Source organism: Euprymna scolopes, chromosome 3 (assembly GCF_053919585.1).
Source record: "Euprymna scolopes isolate OS-2025 chromosome 3, ASM5391958v1, whole genome shotgun sequence".
Taxonomy (NCBI): Eukaryota; Metazoa; Mollusca; class Cephalopoda; order Sepiida; family Sepiolidae; genus Euprymna; species Euprymna scolopes.
Window position 1 is genome coordinate 85,464,916 of NC_136484.1, and position 20,539 is coordinate 85,485,454.

The 20,539-nt window shown below is 30.5% G+C and overlaps 1 protein-coding gene across 3 annotated transcripts in view; it reads left to right on the top strand.

The window, feature by feature from the left end:
* The window catches only part of LOC145256851 (four-jointed box protein 1-like), a 214,333-nt gene that overhangs the window by 407 nt on the left and 193,387 nt on the right, over positions 1-20,539 (top strand). The window contains exon 1 of one of the 3 annotated variants that reach the window (XM_080115610.1): positions 10,921-11,079. The exons of 1 other annotated variant lie outside the window; for it this stretch is intronic. The gene's annotated coding sequence lies outside the window, so the exon portion shown is untranslated. Of the gene's footprint in view, positions 1-10,920; positions 11,080-14,895; positions 15,099-20,539 lie in introns of those variants that run through there. One more of the 3 variants, XM_080115611.1, reaches the window with a different exon arrangement.

Below are 20,539 nucleotides of genomic sequence, written 5' to 3' on the forward strand. Positions count from 1 at the left end.
TGTCTAAATATTTGACATACACTTTTATAATACCTCATGTGTGTGTGTATGTACGGTTTTAATTCTTCACTGCATAAACTATAATTACGTAAATATTAACAAAAGCATAAAGTTAAAGGCGCGCGCGTGTGCGTGCGTGTGTGTGTCGAGAGAGAGAGAGGGGGGGAGAGATAGATAGATAGATAGATAGATAGATAGATAGATAGATAGATAGGGGAATCTTGCGTCTATTAAAATGAAAGTAAACTCAACATAAAACATGAGCCATTTATTTAAAATGGTTAACGAAATGAAGAGTCTCTTCGAATATTTCTTCTTTCCACGAACAACAACAACAACAACAACAACAACAACAACAACAACAATAACAATAACAATAATAATAATAATAATAATAATAATAATAATAATATCTCCTTTTGTCGATTATAAATGGTTCCATCTCAACCTTTTCCAAAAGAAACCAAACTAGCACTCATCACACATCTTTTTTTTTTTTTTTTTTTAACAATTTGCAGCATTTTATTTCAAATTGTTGGAACATCATTCTCACTCTTTATAAGCAATAGCTGCAGCGGGGTGGGGGACGCTGTGGCCTCTTGTCTCTAAATTGTGGGGTAGAGAAATTCAATCATATTGAAACTATTTCTCTTTTTCATAATATTTCTCATACTTAAATATTCGGGGTATATAATCAAGGAGGTGGCTCCTGTGCATCGTCAGACTTCTGCATGGTAATAAACATAAAACAATTTTTTTATAATTCACATCTATAAATTACTAATACTGATAAAACACTTTTTTTTTTCTCATTCATTTGTCTTTGAATTGTCAATTTGCAAGGGTCAAACGGCTTATTAGAAAACATGTCAATCTATTTGGGCAATCAAAACAATTGCTAATTTGTACATAAAGCTACAAACCCGGTTTGAAATGAAGTGAATTGTTTGTTATACTGAGATAAAATTGTGGTTTTATCGAATTCGGGCGAATATGTAACCGGCGATTAGCCATTCGTTAAATTATCGGTCACATTCAAAACAGCAAAGAGCGTAAATTATAGCGAAATTTACACCTGTATGATTTTTAAGAAATCAATTATTTAACTGCATTCAGTAACTTCTCGGGAAAGAAATATATTTTTCAGTAGATTTATTTAATCTAATTGGTGACAAGTCGTACAAATATAAAAAAATATCATTTACAAATTGGGGATATAGTAGATGCATTGCGTAATAGTTTGTATTTGAAACTTTTTCAACTAAAATATCACAAAACTCCAAAAATCAGTGATGATGGAACTTGTGTCGGGCAATTCGAAGAGTAACCATTGATATGTGGTAATATAATTAATAATTATAGACAAATATAGTATAGCAAAACCTATTCCCGTTGACGGGTTTGTTCAACACACAAATATAAAATGTAATATTGTTTGATCTTCAAATAAAGCTGATGAGACTATGTTTTCTGGCTAGGAGCAAAATGTAGCATCTGTTCTGATGATCCACTACAACTAGCATGAAATAAAAACGAATTTGAAACATCCTGTTTAAAAAATTAATACACGAATTAAATCAATCAGAGTACATTTACCGTTCTGTTAATAGCTGTATAAAAGAATGCATTTACTTTTTGACCATTCGAATCGTTAAAAGAATTTGGGCGCATTTAAATTGTTGAATAAAAAGTCGTTTCTGATTTTAAAAGTATAAACAATTTGCATTAGCGGATTCAAAATTTTGAAAGCTATTTACATCCAATCATATTATAAATAGAAATTAAAACAATATTATTTTTTTCAAAATTAGTTTTAGTTTTATATAAAAAAAATATAGCTTGAATCAATAATTTAATTCCCAAACAACATCGTAATAATTAAATTTAAGCTTCAGAATCATAATTTTAAAAAAATAATTTGTTTAAAAAACGATATAGTTAAATAGAAAGAAAAATCACAATAAAATTTTCCCGAGAAACGCCGGATATTACAAACACGTAGCAGTAACAAAATTGGCAAAAGCAGTAGAAGACATTATCTTTGCACCTTTTCGACTGAATTAAAATGCAGCCAGAAAACATGCATACATGTCCAGCGTTTCTTTTGCTTGTACTTGCAAAACATTTTACATCATAATGCATATCAATTCCCATTTCGATACAAAACCTATCTTTTTGCATCACGTATATGATACAAAAAAGATTTCTAATTTCAACAGATAAAGTAAAAATATATTAAATGCACCAATACTGATTATCATCAATATCGATTGAGCTGATCAAGAAAGAATTCTATATTTGCCTTGATTCCGTAAAAGTTTCATCGAACATCCGAAGTTAGTCAACATGGTGGGTAAAATGCATTAAAACATTATCAAATAATGCCAAGATTCAATGATTCAATTTCGATCTATCATCTTGTGGGTGGGATCAACTTCTTTTGCATAACATATTGCCTGGTGAAGAGCTTCTCAAGCGAAGGATTTCTTAGGTGAAGTTCTAAGAGCAAGAGAATTCAAAATATGGACATGCTTACGGTCAAAACGGAAAGAGGGAGTAAATATTTTTTGACGGAGTTTCTCTTTAAAAATCTACCAAAAATCAATACGAAATTTTTACCGATTATTAAGTGAAGAATAAACTTTATAATGGTCTCCTTTTTTCATAATCAATATATATATATATATATATATATATATATATATATATATATATATATATATATATATATATATATATTGCTTACAACCCCTCTTTTTTATTTGTGAGTACAAATATGCTTAAAATAATTAGCCGAAACTAAGCAAAATATATTGTATTATGGGAAGGGCGAGGATTGTAGATAAAACAAACAAAGAAAGAAACAAATAAACAAAAATAACTGCTCACGTATCAGATTTTAAGGTTGAAATCCGAATTTGGAATATGTTTTATTTTTCATTTTTTGCGTTTTGAAGTGTAAAATTCATTGAATATGTCAATAATAATAATTATTTTTCAGATTAGCAAAAAAAAAAAAAAAAAAAAATTAAACCACTACTTTTTAATCTTTGAAAAATAAATTTTCTTTTACTGGGCTGAAGATTGCTCATATACAATTAAATAGGAAATGCTTTGGAGAATCTATACAAAAAAAAATCAGTAAATAACTGCGCATCTTCTAAAAATTCGATAATTTCTTTCGGCAATTTTTTGCTGATTCACCTACGGTGGACCAAGCGTGATACTAGATGCAGGAGTTGCTTCCAACACACATGACGTCTAGCATTCCCAAAATGGTCACTCATCTAGTACTGGCCAGCCTCATCGTTGCTTAACTTCGGGGTTATGCAACGCACACACGCACACACACACACACACACACACACACACACACACACATACATATATATATATATATATATATATATATATATATATATATATATATATATATATATATATATATATCGCTTATGAAAATAGAATTAAACCCTACAGTTAATCGTAAAATCAAACGTTAAAATACATGGCTAAATATAGTTTATTTAGTCCTATCTAGGCCTCCGTAATTAATTTTAAACTATCATTATTTTTTTTTTTTTAGTTTCGCTCCGCAAATCTGTAGAGTGATATAAAAAAAAGTTGAAATTATTTGAAATTCAGGTACTTATAATATTTTTGCATATTTTATAGCAAATCATCCTAAATCTTATTTAGACGAAAAAAAAAAAAAAAAAAAAAAATGGCTAAAAAAATGGCTAAAAAACCTTTTGAAAAATATTTACATGTTTTATCAATCGAGAAAAAAATGGCGATGAATGGTGTGGTTTTGGAAAATTTTTAATTTAAAATTCTATTAAAAATAGTAGAAAAAGTTTTATAGTGTTCTAGTTTTCATATGATAAAATTTAGTCTTTTACCTTTCTTGAAAAAAAGATTGCTCAATGATAATGAATTTTAATAGATTTTAATTCGTTTTAAAAACAATAACTTACTTCTTTTTTTTTTCATTTTTATTTTATTTTATTTTATTTTTTTGCCGTGACTATGATTACATATTTTAAAATATAGTTTAACTTTCACTTTCCAATAAATATTTGATTGAGAGTAACTAAAAAAACACTTTCATGTGTATTTATAAAAGTGACGTATACACAGTAAACACATATACACGCGAGATCTAGTCATAAACATTAAGATTATGCTAACAAAATATTGTCAATAATTCACATATAACTATATGCTAACAAAATAAAGAATTGTCAAGTTAGAAGAAAACATTTCTCATACGTCTTAACTACACGTGGAATGAGTGGATACAATTTGAAATGGAAATTCATAATTGGTGAAATTCACAAAAATGGACTCCGAAATGTTAATTGCAAAAAAATAAAATAAAACGACGGCGGCTTTGTTGTTGTTACAAGTTAAAAAGTACTTTTTCTTTAAATAACTGAAACAGATTTGGTTCAAAGATGTACACAGCATCTCATCACCTATTGTATCTACATTTCCGGCTTTCTTTATCTCTCTGTTGGGGATGGCACATTATTATTATTATTATTGGTTCACAAGAAGCTTTCACGCAGGTCATCAAAGATTTCTCCTTGAAAAGAGCCTGTGGTGTTCCCTGGAAGCGGAGTAACAACAAGTCTCCCCAGTTCTCCATTACTCTCCACCTCTTTCGATTACATTTGCAAATAAGTTTGCATTATCGTAACAGCTGCTTGCCATTGATTTCTCGTTGGCAGCAGCTATTGGTCTTCAATGGAATGTGAGTAGCAATAAGCCTCCCCAAGGTCCCAGTTCTCTTCGCACATCCGGCGGAGGTCTGGTCAGTTCTTCGGTCTTTCCTTCCTCCTTGACTCTACTTGGTTATTTGGTCTCTCCTTTTTTGGGAGGGGGGCGGGGAAATGATGTGGTAATGGGGGTGGGGTTTGATATGCGACTTCAGTGTTCTTCCATGTAGCGCTTCATGTTTTGCCTTTGCAGCAGTTTATCCAGCCCGTGCTTGCTCCTCCTGTGTGTTAGTTTCCACATTCAAGGATTTTTCTTAACATTTCAGCTGTTTTCATTATTGATATTCGTTGTATCTTTCCAGTCATTCCTTTGATTTCAATTTCATCCATTCTTTTTTCAAAGTTTTTCAGGATTGTTTCTAGTGCTCCTACTAGTATAGGTATTTTTTTTTATTTTGGATTTTCTTCATCTTTCAGCTCTCTAGCTAACTCTGTGTATTTGCTCTGTTTCTCCTTTTCTTTGATATTCACCCTTTGGTTAGCTGGAACAGCAAAGTCTACGATTTGACAGGACTTTTCTTGTTAATTATTACGACATCCGGTCTTCTTGTTTGGATGGGTTTATTATTATTATTATTATTATTATTATTATTATTATTATTATTATTATTATTGTTGTTGTTGCTGTTGTTGTTGTTGTTGTTGTTTGTTTGTTTGTTTGTTTGTTTGTTTGTTTGTTTGTTTGTTTGTTTAACTGTACACGGCTTTTCCTGCATTTGGCCATCAATAGCGATGATAGTTGATTGGATCCCAAATCAGATAGGATTAATTACAGCTACACATTTTTCCAATGATTTTTTTTCAATTCAATTTGAAATAATAACGTCATGAGATTTACAAAGCTGGAGATGTTCTGATGCAATGCTTTATCGTTTCCGTCCGGTCAATAAAGGAGAAATACTTCTAAACAGAGGTTAAATTTTGTCATAATCTGTATGGTCCTTTTTGAGAGAACTGTTTCTTCTGTAACTCGACATAGTGTACAAATTTAAACATGTTTAATAGTTCCATGGTATCGGTTATCACATATGTGTGCCTTCCAGTCACACATATGTGACATTTGATGAACGCATTTGAAAGATTACTTCTTACTTTGTAAAAATATTTCTTATAAAATCTATATACAAAGCTTATTTTTATATTCCTGCAAATTAAATCATTCGTTAAAAATTGGATTTTGAAGTAATTGCAAGAATTAAAGATACCATTTAAGCAAGCACAACTTCTTTCTATCAACACAAAAATTGTATACCTCAAATAATAATAATAATAATAATAATAATAATAATAATAATAATAATAATAATAATAATAATCAGAGCAACTGAAATGAAAGAGAAAATTGGAAAGGAATACCTCAGGAGAACAAGAAAACTCCTGGAAACGAAATTATATAGCAGAAACCTAATAAAAGATATAAATACATGGGCAGTATCACTAGTGAGATACTCTGGACCGTTTATAGGGTGGACAAAAGGAGAACTGAGACAACTCGACCAGAAAACCAGGAAACTCATGATTATGCAAAGGACGATATTGACAGGCTCTACGTGAAAAGGAAAGACGGCGGGAGAGGACTGATCTGTGTGAAGGACACGAAAAAAGAACTAGAAAAATACATAATGCAAAACACTTCAAGGATAATTATGGCAGCGAGAGACACTGAAGCAGAAAACAGAGAGACAAATGACAAAACGAGAAAAGAGAAGTGGGAAGAGAAACAACTCCACGGAAGATTCATAAGAATAACAAAAGATGAGAATAACGAAAACACCTGGACATGGATGCGAAAAGGACATATAAACCGAGAAACTGAATCTCTAATAACTGCAGCACAAGATAACTCGATAAGAATCAACCATATCAAAGCAAGAATCGATAAAACACAAGAAAACAGCAAATGCAGACTCTGTGGACAAAGAGACGAAACGATAAACCATATAGTAAGTGAATGCAGCAAACTGGCCCAAAAGGAATACAAAAACAGGCATGACCAAGTGGGGAGGGCGGTGCACTGGGAATTGTGCAAACGACTGCATTTTGAGCGTACAGACAAATGGTACAAGCATAAACCCGCAACAGCACTCGAAAACGAGAACCACAAAATCCTGTGGGACATGGACATACAGACGAACAAACCCATCCAAGCAAGAAGATCACATGTAGTAATAATTAACAAGAAAGAAAAATCCTGTCAAATCGTAGACTTTGCTGTCCCAGCTGATCACAGGGTGAGTATGAAAGAAAAGGGGAAACGAAGCAAATACACAGAGCTAGCCAGAAAGTTAAAAGGGATTTGGATGATGAAGAAAATCAAAGTAGTACCAATAATAGTAGGAGCACTAGGAACAATTCCGAAAAACTTCGAAAAAAGAATGTCAGAAATTGGAATCAGAGGAATAACTGCAAAAGTACAACGATAATGAAAACGACTAAAATATTAAGGAAAACCCTTGAATGCGGAGAATAATACAAGAAGACAATATAACGAATAAGCCTTACAGGAAATGAAGAACACTGAAGCTGTATATCTACAAGTTCTACACCCCCATCATGCACCCCCCATAGTTTCACCATCGCTCCTCCCAATAAAAAAGTGACACTAAAGAGCTGAGAAGGGTCAAGAAGGACTAAAAGACCGAGGAGAGAGCGCCAGCCAGACCTCGGCTGGACAAGCGCAAAGAGAGCTGGGACTTTGGGGAGACTTAGTGCCACTCGAATTCCAGCATAAACCAATGGCCACTGCCGGCGATAAATCATTGGTAAGAGGCTATTGCGATGATACAAATTCATTTGCAAATGCTATCGAAGGAGGGTGGAGAGAACTGGACGTCTGGGGAGACTTGTTGTCACTCAGCCTCCAGAGAACACCACAGGTTTCCAATCAGATCATTTGTTGACTTGTTTGAAAGCTCCATGTGAGCCAATAATAATAATAATAATAATAATAATAATAATAATAATAATAATAATAATAATAATAATAATAATACCTCAATGGTGGTCTTTTTTAATCAAATATATTCTCCACAATAAACAAGTCTGTTATAAATATGATGTCGCTTTGTTTACATGCAGACACCGAATCTACATTATGATACGATAATTGAGGAAAAGATAAATGTGTCTTGATTGAATTACATGTCTAAGTGCTCTATGACATAAGTTCATGGCTAAACAAAAAACAAATTACCTGATTAGTATTTAGATTTCAATATGATTGCATTTTCTTTTTACTTGATTAAGTTCGGTGTCAATTCCATGAATCTAAAATTAAAAAATTAAAAAATTTGTTCAAATTTATTGACTCGCCTTCATTTACAAATCATGAGGAAAAAAGATGGAAGAATACGTATAGGATTTGACAGATGTTTCAAATTGATCATCTTTAATCAACTTAACTTATATTTGTGAAAAGAAAAAAGAATGTTAAAATATCCGTATTTGATACTCCATTGTGTCAAATGATATTTCCACGTTTTAGCACAATATTGCAACGATGCGCTGTTTGGGGAGAAATTAGTTTATCTTTATAAAACTAAATATAAAAATAATGTGCCTTAAAATTCAAAATATAAGATTAAACAATCATCATCATCATCATCATCATCATCCGTTACTCATTAGGAGTTTTTTACAAAAAAAAAAAAGAAAGTATTATCAGTAATTGCTCATTTATGTTTTCTTGATTCTTGCGTAACAAGTTTCTCCGGATTTCCAATATCGTCTGCTTCTTTCGATAATTGTTGCGAATCATTTTATATCATCTTGCAAAACCCATTTTCCATTGCTTCCTCGTTGGAAATCACCTTGATCTTCTCTGTAATGTGGATGACAAGGGGCTTCCTCGGTGTTCAGTACTCTGTAAACTCTTCCAGTGAAGATCTAGTTAGTGCTCCTCTTCTCAATTTTTCCAGTTTCCTTCTTGGCCTTTCATGACCGTGCTGATACAGCTCTGCGTTCAACAATATTAAAAATAAAAAAACATCGTGCCATCATTCGGTAGTTGGAGTAGTGTGTCGTTTTAAGGCATACGAGGGCAGCAGAGAATAGAATTGTCGGATCTTTTATGCTACATTTAAAATCAGCTTGCCATATAAAATAAGTACATTCTTGGATCAGAAAAACTTATACATTTAATAAAACAGCCGAGGTAATGCCAGCACTTATTTGTGTGCGTGTGCGTGTGTGTGTGTGTGCGCGCGCGAGCGCGAGCGCGTGTGTGTGTGTGTGTGTGTGTGTGTGTGTGTGTGTCCATTTCTTAAGAGATAAAGAGTCAGTTTATGAAGGTATATGTTTCAGTTTCTCTAGGCTTGATATTCTATCTTTATTTGTTCTATTTCTATTTCAAGTCATCTGTAGTTGGTTAGATTCATTCGTTATGTGGGTTGGTTTATGCATTCAAGATTTCTTCTAGGTTCATTATTGCCCTGCATGTTTTCTTTTTAATTCCAATTTCTCCTTGTCTTTTCCCGGTGTTAGTAAATTTGTTCTTTCTTTCATAGAATATAGTAAAACTTTTTTAATTATTTCTAAAATTAATACACCCTTGTAATGTTCATTCTTCGTAAACATCAATTGCTTATATCATATTTATGAATAATTGCTATGTGTGTATTCAACACAGTATATATATATATATATATATATATATATATATATATATATATATATATACATTACAAGTCTGTATTAATTTATATATATCGCAATCATGAAGGGAAGACTTAAATTCATCATTAAAAACGTTTAAAATAAAGTCAACGTTTAAAAGGTTAATGGGATGAAGAGAAAAAATAGGCGAGTCAGCTGACCGGTTTCGCCCTCGCTTTATCAAATCTGTATCAAGGGATTTGTTTTGGAGAAAAAAAAACACGAATGGGAATTGAAAATATGTACAAATAAAATCACGTTGCGTTACGTTATCTATGGGGGAAAAATGGGGGAAAGCGATTGAAATACAGCAACCTTATATTAGTCGAAGATCCTAGAGACTAATCACGCTCAAACCTAAGAGGTATTCCTTCAGCATTGCTACAAATATAATTTGCTGATTTCTTTATGTCATCTGATGAGAAAAATAACAAGAATAGCATTTTTTTTAAACTACGCGGAATAAAGACTTTGTAAGTTGTTCTTTGGAGTATTCGGTCGAACAATAAATTTGATTGTAAATTTCAACTTACAGTTTTAATTTCTTAATATAATAATAAGCTCTACACGCTATTGCGTGTGTAAAATCCTTCCAAATAAATTACGCATTCTTCTCTCTTGATAATGATAACGATGATGATTTATTATTATTGCTATTGTTATTGAAGATGTCGATGATTAGCATCGCCCAAAAACAACTGTTGCACAAAAGTTTAATGATATTTAAACCATTACTTAATTTAGTTTTATTATTATTTTGACAAAATAGGAACAATTTATGATCACAAAGTGCCCCCACTTCTATCGAAAATTATAAGATTCCAGATAGTAGTTTTCTTTAAGTTAGTCAGCGACGTGTTGGTGACAGTAATGACACTTTATTTTAAGTGCTTGGTTAACCCTCAAACGTTATGAGTTCAATTCTTAACAGCGTGTTCATTTGGGTTTTAATTTATCTTATTATGTAATGTTCAGATTACCAAAAGAAATTTTGAAAACTTATTCAATTTTTATAAATTGGGATAATTTTCTGTTATAAATTTATTATAAATTATTGTTAACCGAAAGTTAAGTTAGTATTTTTTTTTATTAATCCTAACTTTCAAACTGCCATGTTTATCCAGTTTTTGTCCCTGAGACTTTCATCTACGAATGACATTGGAAAATATCTTTTTGTTATGATTTCTATTTCAAGTCACCTGATGTTTCTATTCCAAATGCACAGCCACCGCTAATCCCTATTTACTTGCTTTCTCCCGACAATGGTTCGTTTTTGATTAGGGGTACTCTGAATAAGATGAAAATCTTTTAAAAAAGCATCAGTCTTAAAGAATTCCTTCTCTTTCAATGGATATTACATTTGATCATTGCCTGAAATAATAATCGACAGACAATAACGACAAACAAAACAGACAAATGTCTAGCAATTTCTTCATTCGAACTAGCTCTCACTCCTCCCCCGTCTGTTTAGACAAAAGATTAATAAATGTTAACACAGCTGTGGAACACAGAAATGTGCCTTTTCCGCTGGGAACCTGACACTGAGGAGACAGTGTTAACAGTCGCTAACCAAAACGACACTGAATAAGCACAATCGTTTAGAAGTGAACACATTTTTTCAAAGCGTCTGTTATATCGCATTAAGGTAAGTGGACAATTTAACAACGACTAACATATTTCACGGAGATATTCGATAAACAAAAGAAAGAGACTGTCACAGAAATAAAAATCGCTTTCTCATCTATGGTGATAGTTCATAGAGTTTGATCGTTTCATATTTTAAACTTTAAGTGACTAATAACAAAAAATCTCATTCTAAATCCATTATCTTAAAAGATTTTTTCTAGCTAACCAGACAATTGCTCAACTTCTAATCATACACGTCTCCATCTTTTATCACTTTTAACAGCGCGCCGGGCATATGTTGGTCTTGCTCGCTCGTAAAATACGCTTAAATATGATATGTTAATTCATGCAAATTTCGTATTTATTATTATAGAGCCGATTCTCTGTTGATTATTATATGGTAGTGAATTCAAAATTAAAAAATATGACTTGAGTGCTATCAGCTCGAATCGAAACCCAAACATTTAGCCTTAGTCCCTACCGTTTGAGTTATCGTAAGGTTAATAAGAAATAGTAAAAAAAAAGCAACTTTAACGTATAAATATTTGTATATACGTACAAAGACACTTTAATTCAACTTACGCCTGCTAAGTTCATTTTTTTTTCACATTTTGAATCCTGAGCAGCTATTTTTACCGACTAAAGACCCATAGCAGAATAGTCCACAAAAAAAATGCAATAATTTACGCTGCTCTGCGATCTTACTTCTCTGAGGAAATGCAGTTTTTAAAAATTAGACAGACAGACGGAATGAGTTTTATATCTTAGATCAAGAAAACTATCGAATATAAGTTTTACATTATTTTCTAAACACTTGAATTTTTCCTACTTAAGATAGATTATGGGATTTGTTTTTAAGTCTACATATTTTTTTTCGTGCAGATAAATTAAATGTATCATACTTGCATATTGTTTCAAAGCAACACTATTTCAGAATAACATATCAAAGGTATTTTTATGTTTGGGATTTCTAAAAGTAAAAGAAATGAAGACTCCCATAATTCCAAATGCAACGGTGCATTGACACTATTGAAATAATGCCAAAGATTCTAAAACCAATCAGGCGAGATGTTTAGAGTTCGAAAATATTAAAATACAAAAGTAAAAATATTTGTAAAATGAAATTTAAAAAAAATGAGTACAAAACTTGCTAATATTGTATAACGATTTTTTTTTTCGTTTTGTAACAATTAAATCAGCTCTCAAATATTGAAAGTGTTTGTTGCGTGATCATAAAACTTTGCAGCTAAAAATATTTCAGAAATAGACGCGTTTGAAACGTCAATATTATTAGTTCTAATTGTAATTTCGCCATTTAGCAAATATTAAGAGAGCTGATGAAAAAAACAAAAAACGAATGAGAGCAATAACCTTTTTACACTGACATATTTTATTATTTTTTTTTATATTTGTATATTTTGTTATAATTAAAATCAAATAACTGAGCGAAGAAAAAGGAGTCTGAATAATTATTACAAATGAAATTCAGTGAAAATATTTCAAAAATAAATATTTTTGTCGAACTGAAAAAATGGATGTCTTGTTTTTTCTGGCATTCGAGTGTCAATAAATATTCTCAAGATTTCTGAACTAGAAGTCAACTGTTTAGAAAAAAACATAATACTCGCATGCACGTGTCTCGGTTTTTCATTTTTTTCTTTTTCTTTTTAATTCTTTTTAAAAGGAATTTTAAGTTACGTTTAATACCTACGATATTTCTGTTTATAATCGATAAGAATTTTGCATTAATTAAAATATAATATTCATGTGTATTTTACGACCGGGCAACGTCGGATGGTATGCTAGTATGAAATAATTTTTGGTGACCAAAAATAGGGGTTTTACTAAATAAGTACGGCTAAAAATTATGTACGGTCATTGTACGACTAATTGCCACTGCTGCTGATTAAAGCAACTTTGACACAGCTGATCGACTGGGTCTATCAGCGTAAACTATCGTAAAACAATCTTGTAACAAACAATAAAACGAATTTACTGAGAAGTTTCGAGAAGTTATTTTTGGCAAATATCTTTTTAAGTTCATACCTAAAAAGATATTTACTAAAGAAAACGCCAGATTTTTTATTAAATATTCCCTCTTACATGAGCGATCTAACTCCGTTAGCGCAAAAAATGTTATTACAATAAACAATAGCACTTTAGTCACAGTCATGATTATTTTTTGGCAAATTCTTAAAGATAGACTTTTTTTTCCAACCTAGTGTGCCAGTTTATTTTATTTTTAATTTTTATAAAATAAATAAATAAATTAATAAAAGAGTAAACAAGTTTATTTCTTTATCGTTGAAATAAAGACCAAACGAATTTAGTCAGAGTCACAACTTTTAGCCGAACATTTTTTGGGGGGAAGGGGTTCAAATTAAATTTTACAAGTGACCATTTTTTAAATCTAAATTTTGTAACACAATAGCAACGTAACGCTGGAAAATCTTTTTAAAAAGTAGAATAAATCCTTGAAAAGTGGAGCAATGTTTCCGATCCCGTATGCCTCTTTGAGGGGAACTAGTTTTCCCAACATTTAAAACATTAGTGCCTAACTGCTCTCGTGGGGAGGCAAGTAAATAACTATTATTAAAAAAATATATATTTTCTGTTTTTCTTTTTCTTTTCTTTTCTTCTTTTTTTTAATAATATAGCATAATGTTCCGTTTTATAATAACGCGACTCTCATTCATTTCTCAAAAAAGAAAGAAAAAATAGGCTAATGTGCACTGTTTGTCCAATCTGCAAAGGTTATTTATTCCGAAAGCCATTCTCAACATTTGGAGGTTGTAAATAAGAAAACGCCTTTTGGAATAAACACCCTTTGCAGGTTGGACAAACAGCGCACATTGACCCCCCCCCCAAAAAAAAGCAAAGGAAATCATTTTTTAAAGTTTTCGCAAACATTTTATTTCAGTTATCATTGACTACTGCTAGTTTTTTGCTTGTTTTTTTTTTTAATTAAACTGGAGTAAAAAGGTTCACATTAAATCTTAAAGAAACCTAAGTGACTTTTTCCTTTAATTTTGATGTTTTAAATACAAACTATATTCTAAAACCTTGAAACGAAAATTTATAACACAATTTGAAATATCTCGCAACACATAAATAGTTGTATTTCCATCTTTTTTGTTTACTTTCTGACTTAAGAGAGAATATTAAAAACAAAATAGTTTATTTTTTGCAAATATCTTTAGGTATGAAGCTCAACAGATATTTGTCAAAAATAATCTCGACCAAAACTTGAGTAAATTCGTTTTATTGTTTTTTGCACTGGCGAACCGAGTAAATCACCCGTGTCAAAGTTGCTTTGACTAATTAAACCCTTAACGACTGAGACAATTTTTTTTCAATACAATGTGCAAAATAATTGTCTATGGCTTTAATTAGACGTACAAAAAAATCTAGTTTAATTTTTAGTCGTGCATAATTAGTAAAACCAAGGCAGGACTAATCTAGAAAATAAACTGGGGTTTTTTTCAAAGATTTTTAACGAAAAATAAAACGAAAAAAAAAAAACAGTGGCACAGAGAATTGGAAAAAATAATATTTAAAAAAATTGTCTAAAGACTTTTTATATGAATCTAAAAATATATTTGCCAAAATTAACCTCTCGATTGAAATTTGTGAGTAAATTCATTTTATTGGTTATTTTGATAATACCACAACAGATTTTTACGATATTTTGTGCTGGCAAAACCAGTAGCTGGTCTGTGTAAACGTTGCTTGAATAGCAAATCAGCAGGAGTAAACAATCGTACAATTTAGTCACACAATTTTAGTAAACCCCTTTATGTACGATCAAAATCTGGCACAACTAAATTGTCCGATTATTCGGTTCCTGCTGATTCAAGCAACTTTACACGTTGTTACTATATGACAAACAGCAGGAACAGTCAGTCGTACAATGATCGGGAATAATTATGGTCGGAGATATTTAGTAAAACCGACTAAAACAGGATGTTTACTTTTTGAAACTTGGAAATGTTGTTAGAATGAAGAATGGATATCCTCAACTACTGGCCCTTCCATAACGTAATAATAATAATTGTCATTGTGTTTATGTTTTAATATTTTCATTAATTTGCGTAAAATTCCAAACCACCGCTGCCGACGACGACATTGACGACAAAACGATGAATGTGGCGATCGTGATGACTACAATGACGATATAAAAAAAAAAAAATGAAAAAGATACTTCTTTTTTTTAAAATTATTATTTGAAACGCCATTTCTGATATCCGATCCATTTATCAAGTCAGAAGCAAGCATCCGAAGGTATATATTAGTGTGCGGCGCTGCGGCGTTAGTAAGAGTTGAAGTAAATAATAGAAATTCTTTCATTTGCAATTTTCAAAGTGGTTAAATTCATGCAAACTAGTAATTCTTTATTTGGATTTTGCTGGTTATTTTCTCACAAGAGAAAAGCAAATTTTTTATACTCCATGGAGTGATAAAAATATTTTTTTATTTAAGCAATTGATGAACTAATTCGAAGGTCGTTCCAAAAGTAAGACGTCTAATTTTTTAACTAAAAAAGTTAAAGAGTAACGAAGATGGGAGATGTACCATTAAAGCAAGCAACATTTTGTACTCCAGAATTTATTTTTTACATAGTTACTATCATTCTCAATGCACCTTTACCAGAAATTCAATGACACATCTCTGCTTCTGACGCACATCCATTACAGAAGTTCCTTTCTTACAGTCTCATACCGTCAATATCTGCAACAGAGAGATGAAACTTTGTCGTCATAAATGTATAAGTTCAGCCATTATAACAATGTAATTTTGGAATAAAAAATAAGAGGCATTACTTTTGGAACGCCCCGCGTAAATAATGTAAATTTTATTTTCATCATTTGAATTTGGTATTAATGCTAAAGTTGAATATCATCCATCCGGCAATCTTTAATATTGATAATTATAAATATCAATTTAATAATTATATATATATATATAAATGACAAAACGTTTATATTCCAAATTACAAGATGCTGTTAATCTTACCGTTTATTTCTTTCAACATATTCTATTCTTGATAGCACCTGTTTCGTGGTGCAGAAACAATAATATAATTATTATGTCAATTTTTAAAAATATTTTCATTAGAAAGACTCATTAGAAGAACAAGAACTTTAAAGACGGAAAATACTAAAAATTGACAAAATAATTATATGATTATTTCTGCGCTAAAAACAGGTGCTGTCAAAAATTGAACATTTTAAGATGCTGAAAGAAATACACGGTAAGATAAACAATATCTTGTAATTTGTCATTTATTTATATATGTTCTGTAGTTATATGTAACATTACATAGGACCCGAGCAAAGCCAGGCTGAACTGCTAGTATATATATATATATATATATATATATATATATATATATATATATATATATATATACATACATATATATATATATATATATATTGTTTTGTATAATGACTTATCATTTTGACGCGTCATAATTAGCGCAACCTTAATATTCGACCACATCGAACTGTGACCAACTGGCGTTGAATGTCTTAAAATTTAAGTTAACGAACGCTCTACTGGGAGTGGGAAAATTATATCGATTAATTAAAATAGAAATTATTTATACATGTACATATTAATGTTATTTATAAATGGCACAGATGTATCTCGTTCGGGAATGTGTTTGTATTTATAGTTTTTCCTTTTTATATTTGATATGTACATATCTGCACTTAATTATTTTCTTGCTCACGAATTAATGTATGCAAGTTTGCACAAAAGTGTGTGCATTTTAATGAACTTATGTAGAAGATAACCTCAATTTAAAAAGTATGAATCTTTGTGTATTTGTGTCTGGGTTTGTGTGCATGTGTGTGTGCGTGAATATCTATCTCCCTGCTTTCATTTATGAATGCAGTTGTAATTGAAATGAGTATTTAGACCAACTTACATTTTGCTCTTGGTTTTTCTCTTGTTTGGTGTTTTATAATAGAAGTTTCGTTTTCCTGTTTAACGACAAATCAAGTCTTTTCTAAATGTCGAAGAACAAGATGATTTATTGTATACACATAATCGAACACAAATTGCTATTTTACACATAACTGGTAGTAATAGCGGGTTCATAACTTTGGCAACAGTACCAATGTATAAATAGATTCCATATTGTATGGTAGTATCATTTGCATAACATTTTCTAACATCTAAAAATGTTTAAAGTCAGTCTTAAATAGCATTTAAGACGTCGAATCAGAAGTTGCTTCTGATTATCCAATTTCTGTTTGTTATTGTTGTATCATGTTATTAGAAATATAATAGCGTAATTTATTTTTTTAGAAATGTCTTAGTTTCCCCAGACAACTGATAATATGACAGATTTTTAAATAATGGCCGAAAATTTAAGAATGTATAGTAAAAAGTAAAATTTTATTTCTTTTTCTGTAATAAGTTTATAAATGTGTAAACAACAAAAATTAAGATTAAATTGAAATACGTATATGTAATACGAAACAAACTGAAATTATTAAGTATCTGCGTGCTATTTTTAACGGTGATTTTTTTTCATGCAAGAACACTTAATTATTTCACTTTGCGCATATCAAACGCATCCTAGACTTGAAAAAAAAATCATCGTTGAACAACAGCACGTGGATACTTAATAATTTCATTTCGTTTCGTAATAAAACCATGTAACGAAAGAGAAAAATCCCAAAAAGACGTGCTACATCGAAATTTATCGATTTAAACAAATAAACCTTCGTAATTAAAACTTTGCGTTGCCTGGTTTTGAACGTATTATATATACGTATTTCAACGTTTTCAGTGGAGGATATAAACATTAAGATGATTGTACAACATTCTGAGCACCACCAAGTGAGTATGACTATGTTATAAAAAAATTCATACAATAAGTATGTAGACTAAATGTTGATCTAAAGGTTTCAATATAAAGTGGCATCATTTGTCATTAATAATCACATGATATTAATCCACATTAATATGTAGGATATACGTTGACAAGAAAGAGGGATGTCTATGTATATAATAATAGCTTTTTTTAATACGATGCTACATAATTCTTGATGTAAACATGTAAATGTGATGCACCTGTCTTTGTAGCGGATAAGGTTATGCAAGTGTGTATGTCTTCACCAACGGACTCATCTATATTGTACTTAAATGCATCGTTTTATACGAGGGAAGTGTTTTTCTTAGCATAAATGATGTCTATTTCGCTCCATCACAAATGAAGTTGAAAGTAAAGCAGTCCTATCGAATTTCACCATTTCACTATAATTTGAATTCATGTCATTCATTGCTCAACTTTTATCTACTATTTTTAAATCACTTCTTCGAAAAGTTTTTCTAATCAACTGTGAAACTTTTCTGAAAACCTTTTAAAATATGCTAGAAATTCATTTATTTACAATTTTTAAAGGTTTTAAATTTGTGCAAAGTAATAATTTTTTACTTGGATTTTGCTAGTTATTTCCTCTGAAGAAAAACGCATCCTTTTTGATACTCCATGAAATAAAGAAAATATTCTTAATCTAAACATTAGATGAACTAAAAAATAATCTAAATTTCATTTTCTATCAGTTCAATATTTCGTATATTAATACCCTATCTATAATATCGAGCATCTTTCTTTATAAATTGCTATAGCAGAGTTTTCAGATTTATAATTTCGTGATTTTGCTGCAAATTTCCTGTTTCAAAAAAAAATTTTTTTTTTTTTAAGTCGGATATTTAAATTATAAAGCTGCAATTCAAACAGATCTTTCTTGTGTCGAAGGAGAAACCTTTAATTCAGATTAATAAAATGATCTACATAAGACTTGCCAAGGTAGGTCCATTTTTATTGACGACAGCACTATCCGCAACAATGATCATTAATTTAGCGTTGCTGTGTATTCCGTAAAATCCTACCACAGTTTCAAAACATTATTTTCTTTTGTTAGATATGTGTACCTTCTTTACGTGTTAACAACAATTAATATATCAATACGTACGTACTTTCGTTTGAGTCGCATTATCAGTAATACATAGATAATAATAATAATAATAATAATAATAATAATAATAATAATAATAATAATAATAATAATAATAATACATTAAACTACAATAGATAAAACATAAGAAAATAGTAAATGTAGAGTCTATGGACAAAGAGACTAAACCATAAACCACATAAGATAACGTAGAAAACAAGCATAAAAAGAATATAAAGACAGACCCGACTGTAAAGGAAAGCAGTACAGTGAGAACAACTGTATTTTGAACATGCAGCTATTTGGAGCCAGGCTTGTCGTAATGAGTTCGAGTGTTTCAACATTCAAATCTATTTCAAGCAATAAAATCGTTTAATGCATTATTTTTATCTTTAACTACAATTAGATTCAAAAGTAATTATTTTGAATGATTCACCGAAATTTATTTCGTTTATATTTTTCATAATAAAAAAAACAAAAAGCAGAAAAAAGGAATAAGATTAGGCTGAGGTAGACCTTTGCTCTGTGATGCGAAAACAAGAAACAGAAAGTAAAGGGAGTTTTAAAAAAGAAATCAATAAAATAAACTTTCCTTGTCGGACGATGTCAATTTGAGACCTCATCAAATTGGATACGTACTTTATATGCTTTATATATATCAATTGCTTTACTTGCATGAATAATCTTTTGAAAATCAAAAACTATTGTATGCTATGTTTTTCAAATGAAATTTTTATTACAGCATATTGTCTGAAATGCATTATGGGTTATATTAAACTAAACGAATTGTACCACTCTTATGCTCAGTTACGAAGATTTAAATCAAAATATAATGATACTAAACTTTATTTCTAGAATCCTTCTTCCAATTTCGAATAAAATCCGTTACATTACTTAATTCTATAAATTTTTTTCTCAATTCTTGTCTAACGACTATGAATTAAATATCAAATAAATATGAAATATTCGAAGTTTTAAATAGTGTGCCCCTTCAAAGCCATAAAATACTTCAAAGAAATTAAAATTTGAAAAATATTTATTAACCGAGATGTAAACGAGATTATCTGAATATTCAGGAAAGAATTTCACCATTTCTTTCCCATCTTCCAATAGAACTAAATTACTCATCAGTATGCCTATCAGTTGTGTTTGAAAATTCATAATAACCGGTTAATTAGTTTAAGAGTTAAACCTATACATAGAAATATATATTAACAACTACGTTATATACAATTCGTCAAAAACTCTTACAAGAACTTTGAGGATAGTGATAATTATTTACAAATTCAAAGATCGATAAAAAATACCTCTTGTTATTTTATGGACTTGATATTCAAAACTTGCACAGACGTTTTACCGTAACACACACGCGCGTGCGCGATGCGATCGTTTTATTTACGTTAGGGAAACTAATAAAATTAGCCTCCTACATAAATTAATAGGAGTAAAAAGAGAACTAAAAGCGTATAACTATAATATAACTCTAATTCCCAATCAATCAAGAAC